We start from the raw sequence: 8,880 nt of genomic DNA on the forward strand, positions 1-8,880 counted from the left end.
TGTGTGTGTGTGTGTGTGTGTGTGTGTGTGTGTGTGTGTGTGTGTGTGTGTGACTGGAGGTTATGTGTATGTATGTATTTTCTGTCATTCAATCTGTCAGCTGCTTTTCTAAACTATTATGTTTCATATTGATCACTGAACTTGTTACTAAATTTGAAGTAAATGACTTACTTGATTAAGTTAACTACTTGTTTTTTAAATGTCAATTCTTTCGTTTAGACGTCTAGTCAAGAGTAAGGGCAGATGTCACACCTAACTCTCTAGATTCCAGGATATAGATTTCACGTATTAATCTTTATTTCATGACCTTGGGATCACTGAAAAGACTAAACTTCGACACTTCAACAAAAAGGGCAAATCCGAAAATCATAAATGTGAAGGCGCATGGCTTACTAGGTTTGGGGTACTGGATTCAAGATCGTGGTTTCGATTCACAGACCGAGTGGAGCGTTGAATTCTTGAGTAAAACATTTCGTTTTATGATGCTGCTGTCCACTCAGTTGAAAATGAGTACCTGCAACAGCTGGATGTTAACCTTCCGACAAATTTGGGATGGATATTGTACTCTTATTCACTTATACGCTATGGGAAACGGGTAAGTTTTGGCCTAATAAACTTATAGGCTCGAGACAAACACTAAGTCTTACTTTTACTACGAGCTTTCCTTGCACAACTGAGCGCAGTACTAAATGTCTTGGATACAGGCAATGCTTTTGTTTTGGCTTTATATTTTCTACTGTATTGAAAGTACTCAGTGTAATAAGCATACGATTTCTGGTAGCGAAACATACTATGTTTTATGTATGTCCCAGGGTTTTAGTTATGTATTTGTCTGCATCTTTAATCATTCCCAAGCGACATATTATTATAATGATTTTATTCTGTTTTCAATCTTCACATAGCTTCATTGTTTCTGGTGATGCGGAATTTCGTACGCTACATTTTCGTACTTTTTTCTTGCATCAAACTCACTGCACGACGTTTCTTTCATCATTGCGTTGAATGATATGGTTTTAATTTGTATTGTATGTTCTTTTATGTTGTGTGTGTGTGTGTGGGGGGTCCGTCTGGAGTTAACTTGCCTAGCATACCGTTTGTCTACATGTGGAAGCCAATTGACAACTAGCACACACATTTATAATACATTACTTAAATTAGGTACTTTTATTAGACTAGCATGTGGGACAAAACGCTTAGCCTCATTTCTTGAAGTGAACCCATTATGTTCTGAGTTCAAACCACGCCGATATCAATATTGCCTTTCATCCTTTCGAGACTTATAAAATGAAGTACAATATAGGGGTCGATGTAATCGATTATATCCCTCCCCTAAAATTGTTGGCCTTGTGTCAAAATTAGAAAGAATTATCGATGCTACTTTGGCGTATAATCTGCAACATAAAGGGTGATTATTTTAGATTACCTTTTAGTTTACTTTTCAATTTCTAAAAACCCTTAACATGTTGGCTAAATTCTTTTGTACATACTTAGCATTGTAAATGTCTTTTTTCAAAATGCTTACTATTTTAAGACCGCGTTTCATTTATGTCTTTGTGAATAATAATAATAATACGAAACCAAAAATAAATCATATAATACTTAAAATAGGCAAGTGGATCAATAGTCTGCGGTTTTAGGAGTAAAGATATTATCGTTGTTGTTCAGCCCAGGTTTGCTCTGATGAAATAGACCTATGATCAAAAGCGTTGTAGATGTGACCATCTTTCTTTTCAGGGGTGTATCTAGGACTACATTATCTAATATGTCTCAGTATAGGATTGAGGGAGATTTGGATGTCCACCGAATATTCTTGTAGGTGCATAATATTTTTGTCAGAGGTTTTATACATTGTCATTTCCGAGTACTTTCCAGTAGTTCGTACTGTCTAGGCCATCTCTCAGGTTGTTCTTCCTTCCTCGGATTGCTCACATGTTGCAATGGTCTTTTCCCCATTCTCGTAACAGCGATCCATCTAATGACCTTACTATCCCCGGAAAATGTTCTGTTCCTCTTGCTGTTGACACTGCATATGTTTCTAGTTTGTCTTTACCTATTTTTTTAAAAAAAAAATTATAGAAAATTGTTTGCTGTTTGTGATGAAGTTATGGATTTATTCGAAGAAGTCTCGTCTCTAATCAATAACCAAGGATTATACGAGATTTAGCAACGATAAGCCCGCTTTGATTTCAGACACTTATTTTTATAGTATTTACTACTCTTCTTTATTTTTTATATATATTTTTTTATGTTGTCAATCTCATTAAAAATTGTGATAATATATATTTTCTATCTCCCTGCAGGGTTGTTTTTCCATGTTGTTTTTAGTTTAGAAGTTATGATAAGTTTTAAGGAAGAACCCATATTTATCCGTAACTACTGCATTTATTGCAGATGTTTTCGCTATATCCATAGAGGACTAGTTTTCATTTTTGTTGCTGTTTTTGTTGTTGTAGTTGTTATTTTGGTGATAAGTATATTTTGGGTGGGTTTTTCTTTGATCCTTCAGATTATCTGCTTTCGATTTTAATTTTCACTTTTAGATTAATATCAAGTTTCCAGCTTTAGATAATTTTTACTCTGAAATCGTTCAAGTATTCAGTTGCGCTGTTTTGACTTTTTTTTTCTGTTTATTATTTTGTAAGACCGCTGAGATTTGATTTTGTATTTTTTGCTGTTTTTGTTTGTATTTCTTGCGCTAAGTCATTTTCCTGGTTTATGTTTTTCTTAAATGTGTTTAGCTTTCATTCTTTTTGTACCTGAATATATATATATATATATATATATATATACAGAGGGTGAGAGAGAGAGAGAAAGAGAGAGATGCATATATACGTGCATGCATGCATGCATACATACATACATACATACATACATTCTGTTTCTGTGTCCAATATCCTTTTGATTTTAAGTATGTATCTTCTTAAATTAGCTACTGTGTGTTGTGCTCTAATGTTACATCTTCATCAACGTAATTTTTTCTCCATGCATTATATGCGTATGTTCTGAAAGCCTCATTTCAAATTGGATGAGCGAAGCTCTAGCCCACTCTATTGGATTATTCATAATTTGTCTGTTTTATTTGTGGGTTTTGAGGATAAAGTAAAGACTTTTATGTCTAGATAGACATAATTTTCATTGGTGGATTTGCTCACCTACACACTCTAGTCTCTATTCCAAAGAGGTGCTGCGATCTCCCTCTATCCGTTCTAGAGCTACTTCAGTAGCCTCTCCCCTTCGGAGTTGGCTGGTTCTGCAAAATACCTGCGCACAACCATGCCAATTTAAATGGTGTCATACGACATTCAAATTTGATGACAAAACTACTCCAGTAGTTCTGTCTTCAACCATGGATTGCGTAGTTGTCAAACAGTAATTGCAGTACGTCTGTTTGTTTGTAGTTGATAATGTCTATGGTTGTTTTTAACCACCATCTTGCATCAAGAGCTAATTGACATGGATATATCCTTTATCACTTCTGCAATTTTTTGTTTACGAATCCCATCCATTTATTATAATTTTTTTGTAGGCCTCCGCCGATTATTGTTGACTATGCATCTGCATATGTATCTGAAGAAACAGATTAAATTTCTAGAGGAATACTGAAGTTGCTCCTCTCCACGCCATTGATGTTTATCGAAAAGAAAGGCCATTGATTTAGCGCCGATACAGCTTGGCTCCTGTATTGTTGTAAGCATTGATATCAGAGGGTAAAAAGCTAAGACAAACACCACAAGGCATTTCGCTCGTCTCTAACACCACCGATCTGGATTGGTATTTTTTATCGATTCCGAAAGGATGAAAAGCAAAGACTTCAACGGGGTTTGAAATCAGAACGAAGCGAGTTAGAACGAATAGTGCGAAGCATTCTATCCAACACTCTACTAGCTTTACCAATCCAAACAACTTTTGTTACTTTAGAAAATATTACAAAAAATAACAAATAATTAACATTCTCGAAAATCGCACCGCGCTATTGTCAATAATAAAATGTAGGTTGAGTTTCAATTCGTCATCTTGAGAGATAAACTAATGCCAGTTGGATGCTGCAAGCAGGCTGAAAGAAAATATTAGGTGAAAGAGTAGTCAGTAGGTCGTAACCAGATTATTACATACATAACTACATCGCCGTTGAACATTACTGAGGGAACATGTGACCTGGCTACAGACCCTGTTATTTCACTTTCGTGTAAAGAACAGGTTCCTTTATTCAATATATTCGATGTAAGAATTAGAGTTAGAGGGTTAGAGAATGTAGGGTTAGAGTGTCTATCATCGCATTGAATTACGTGCATTGAACTGTGAGTTTTGCATTTTCGAAATGTGGCAAGGTTAAGGAAATCAACATTTACGATCTGATTTAATGGTTGCTATAAAATTTATGTTAATACATGTGTGACTGATTAGTATGCTAACCTATAGTGAAAGTCATTCAGTCATCCTCATTCGGTAGGGATAAACTGATTAGTGACATTATCCAAAGAAATTTTATTATGGACGGGATTTGAAAATGGCATCAACTTCGCTCATCCACAAAAGAACCTTTGTAGTTTTTGTCTAAGTTTCCCTCAAAGACAGAAAGGTGGAATCAACCATTGCCTAGGGAGAGAACGAATTAGTTTAAGAATGTTATCAGGCAGCATTCTTTTATACATTCTATCGGTCTCAGTTATTGAACTGTAACCGTGCTGGGGCACGCTCACAAAGGTTCTCGCTGACCACATCAACCCTAATTCATATTTTAGTCTCGTATTTATTTTATCTATATACGTCGAATCACTAACTTACACTTTTATTTTCACAACACCGATAAACATAACCATAAGTACACACACACACACACACACACATACACACACACACACACACACACGCACGCACATAGATACACGAACGCGCGTGCGTCTGAGTCAGGTGATGACTCACATGAACGCAACAGAATGCATCACAACTCATCTTACTCGAAGTACATAACTCGTATAAAAGACCCAAAGAATAAGTAATTTCAAACAATTCAAAACTTAGCCAATGGGTGATTATTAATAATCTAAGATGAGACATTCGTCTCCAGAGAGAATGTCACAAAGAAGAAATGGAATTTCGATACATCACTTTAAAGAAAATACGATTGCTATTACTTTACAGCTTTACAAGTTCTTCCACGCGAAAAGATTTCGTTTCTGTGTTATTCCACTCCATCAAGCGAGGAAGAGAACGAGCTTTCTTGTGACCTGTTAACATAAAACATGCGGCGACGTGAGATACAGAATTTGACCGGACAAACGTCCCGAAACAAGTGACTTTGTAGCAACCGGGAAAGTTTTTTGTCCTTCGAGATTGTGGACACTTTGTAAAGTGCTCAGCAAAGAATGAAACTCTTGGCCAAAAGTTACCTGACAGTAAATCAAAACCATTTAATTCCAAGGATTATTTATGTTTAAAAACTGAATGAATTTAATAAATGCAACTCAATATGAAACATCATGAAAATTGTTCAAACTGAAATCCTTCTTGAGCGACACATTTTCCCGTTCGAGTCAATACAGAATTACAAATGATATTTATGGAATTTTGATTTACTGTCGGGTGACTTTTGGCCAACCCTGTATATAGTCATGTGTTCAGTTTCTGTCTATCAAATTCTATAAACAAGGTATAAGTCAACTCGAAGTTACGCCAAAAGTACCGCGCAGGAGAATCGAACCTTACATCATGTAGTTGCAAAGTGAACTCATTAGCATAACTTGTCCCCATGTAACATTGCAGAATTAATTAATATTCAATTTGAAACTTAAAGACTTTCTTTAAACAATATTTGAAATATTTATTGATCATAAATATGAAGATATTACATTTACATCGCATTAATAGATGACCATAAGAGGACGCTCTTATGCAGTGACTCAACCCGCTAAAAGTAGCTGCCAAATCACTCTCAAGTTACAAGAAATGACGAGATTGTAACAGCTGGAGAGCGGGGCAGCTAAAGTGTATTCCTACAGGGTGAGCTCTTGAATCTACTTTCTCCCCTTCTAGGGCACCCAAGCATAGGCTTTTACAGTTGACCCAAAAGGGTCATAAATCCTCGACCGGGATGGACTGCCTGCGTTACAGCAATTGGAACGTCTTTGATCAAAATCTCCTGAATCAAGATTGATCTTGAGCTTAACAATAAGTTGCTTCAAGTTCAATCCTAATATTGATTTGCCGTTAAACGGTAGCTTGATAGAAACTATAGAAGTCTTGAAACGGGATGGAAGTCCTGCTAGAATTAGGTAAATAACTGGAATGATTACATCAGGATTAAACATTATAAAAAAACAGCACCTGAAAGGTAACGTTTTCAAGAACGATCATTTATGTAAGATGTCTCACTAATATGACTGGCACAAGGCCAGTCATTTCGGGGAGAGGACAGGTCAATTACATTGACCCAGTGCTCAACTGGTACTCATTTGATCATTCCCGAAAAGATAAAAGATAAAATCGACTACGACGGAATTTGAACTCAGAATGTAAAGACGGACGAAATGCAGTGAAGCATTTTGCCCAGCACTCTACCGATCCCACCAGCTCGCCACGTCATATAACCCACTCTAATATTAAATAGTTGACTAAGGCGGCGTGCTGGCAGAATCATTAGCACACTGGGCGAAATGCTTAGCGATATTTCGTCTGCTATTACGTTCTGAGTTCAAATTCCGCCGAGGTCGACTTTGCCGTTTATCTTTTCGGGGTCGATAAAATAAGATATTGTTGAACACTGGGGTCGATGCAATCGACTAGTCCGCTCACTCGAAGTTGCTGGCCTTGTGCCAAAATTTGAAAAATATTGTATAGTTAACTATTTCACAAGTTTCTCTATTTAAGTGCACGACAATGTTTCAGTTTATTTCGGTCGTAGCCTCAGCAGTTCATTTCAATAATAAATGTGAAAAATAAACTATTGAACTATAGTATACGATGTTGAACTAAATCTTTTAATACGTCTTCACGTATTACGATTGTATTTCAATTTTCTTCATTCATATAGTGGCGAGAATTTTCATATTTTCAATTAATTTTGAAAGATTTCTCAAAAGAATCTGATAATATGTGACACGCTGCCACTTTTCACAGCTCACTGGCCACTTGTCTCAGTCTCAGTTTGACTCTGGTAGTAAATGCTACATAAAAGAAATAACTCTTATTGTATTTGAACATTTGACAAATGTGGAAGAAAAAAATAAACTCTTATTTTCCGTCATTGAGCACAGAAGAATATGATTGGGTTCGAAATCCCTTCATAAAATTCCATCTAATATTGGTCTGAAAATATGTGAAGAAGAGGCATTGACATCTATATCCATGATCACAGACTTAAAATAAAATATGCTGTGTTGAGTTACCTATTGATACATTTTGGGTTGCTATTATAGGAGAATACCCCTCAGTAGCAAAAAAAAAAAGCTTTATCCGATTTGATGCAGTTTTCCATATCATATTTATGTGAGTTGGGATTTTCAACCTTCAGTAACATCAAAAAAAGAAAGAGTCTCTATTGCATTGAAGAAGAAATAAGGGTTTGTCTTTCTCGAATACGTCCCAATATTGAAAACGTTTCCAAAAAAACATCAAGCGCATGTTTCTTATTGATAACCTTGCTTCATATATTGAATAAAAAGTAAGTACGTGCACTTTTTCTGTATTTTTAATTATCTATATATAACTTTACAGTTTATGCTATGCTAATATGTATAAAGTCCCTTTTGAATAAATTTTAGAATTTATGCACAAAGTCCACCAAAATATTTTGACTTCTTGTAAGGTGCGCCGTGAGTAAAAAAAAAAAGTTTGGGAACCATAGGACTAGACCCTATGACTGAAACAAGTGAAAGATAAAAGATACACAGGTCAATTATTTTATATTCATTTCTCTATATGACAGAACCGGTAAAGCGCTGGAAAAAAATGTTTTCAGAACCAATTGAATCCAATTTCCTTTTACACTATTACGCTACCAATTACACTTTTACACTACCAATTTATTTATTTATTCATTCATTTATTATCTATTTATTCTCCATCACACCCTCTCAGCCAAGGTCTAGGGCAAGCCCCCCCGACTTGTTAAGTATCAGTTAATTTCTTTGTCAAAAGTACAGTAGGTCAAGTTGTCGCGGTCTTTCCTTAATATGACATTTTTAAGTGTGGCAATGACATGCCTTGTAAAGTCACTTCCTTTTTCTATGACTTTTATATTAGCCATGTATGGGAACAAAAGTTTCTAGAAAATAATGCAAGTCAACACAGATTTTTGTAGGTACAATTACGAAGAATATTATATCACTCACAAGTCTTCTATGATTTTTCTCTCTTTCTTTCCTATCATGTTTACTTTTCTTTCACTCTCTTCTTTCTGTTTCAGTTTTGTCTTGCCCAGTCTCTCCAATCCGCCTTTTCTTTCTTTCTTTCTTTCTTTCTTTCTTTCTTTCTTTCTTTCTTTCTTTCTTTCTTTCTTTCTTTCTTTCTTTCTTTCTTTCTTTCTCTCTCTCTCTCTCTCTCTCTCTCTCTCTCTCTCTCTCTCTCTCTCTCTTTCATTTTGTTCTTTCTCTGTCTCATCTTTAATCTTCTACATTCACTTATATCATTATTACACTCGGCTGTTTCTTCAATTCATTCGTTTATTCAATTTTCGTTCTTTTCTTCTATTAAACACTCCATTCTCCAATTACTGGCCATAACTATAAATGGGCATACATGCCCATATTTATTTGTATGCACGCATGTATGTATGTATGTATGTATGTATGTATGTATGTATGTATGTATGTGTATCTATCTATCTATCTATTTATCTATCTATCTATCTATCTATCTATCTATCTATCTATCTATCTATCT

The 8,880-nt window shown here is 35.3% G+C and overlaps 1 protein-coding gene across 1 annotated transcript in view; it reads right to left on the reverse strand.

Moving 5' to 3' along the window:
- The window catches only part of LOC106871016 (deoxyribonuclease gamma), a 93,675-nt gene that overhangs the window by 60,338 nt on the left and 24,457 nt on the right, over positions 1–8,880 (reverse strand). The window lies entirely within an intron of this gene.

The sequence above is a fragment of the Octopus bimaculoides genome, chromosome 2 (genome assembly GCF_001194135.2).
Source record: "Octopus bimaculoides isolate UCB-OBI-ISO-001 chromosome 2, ASM119413v2, whole genome shotgun sequence".
NCBI classification, from domain to species: Eukaryota; Metazoa; Mollusca; class Cephalopoda; order Octopoda; family Octopodidae; genus Octopus; species Octopus bimaculoides.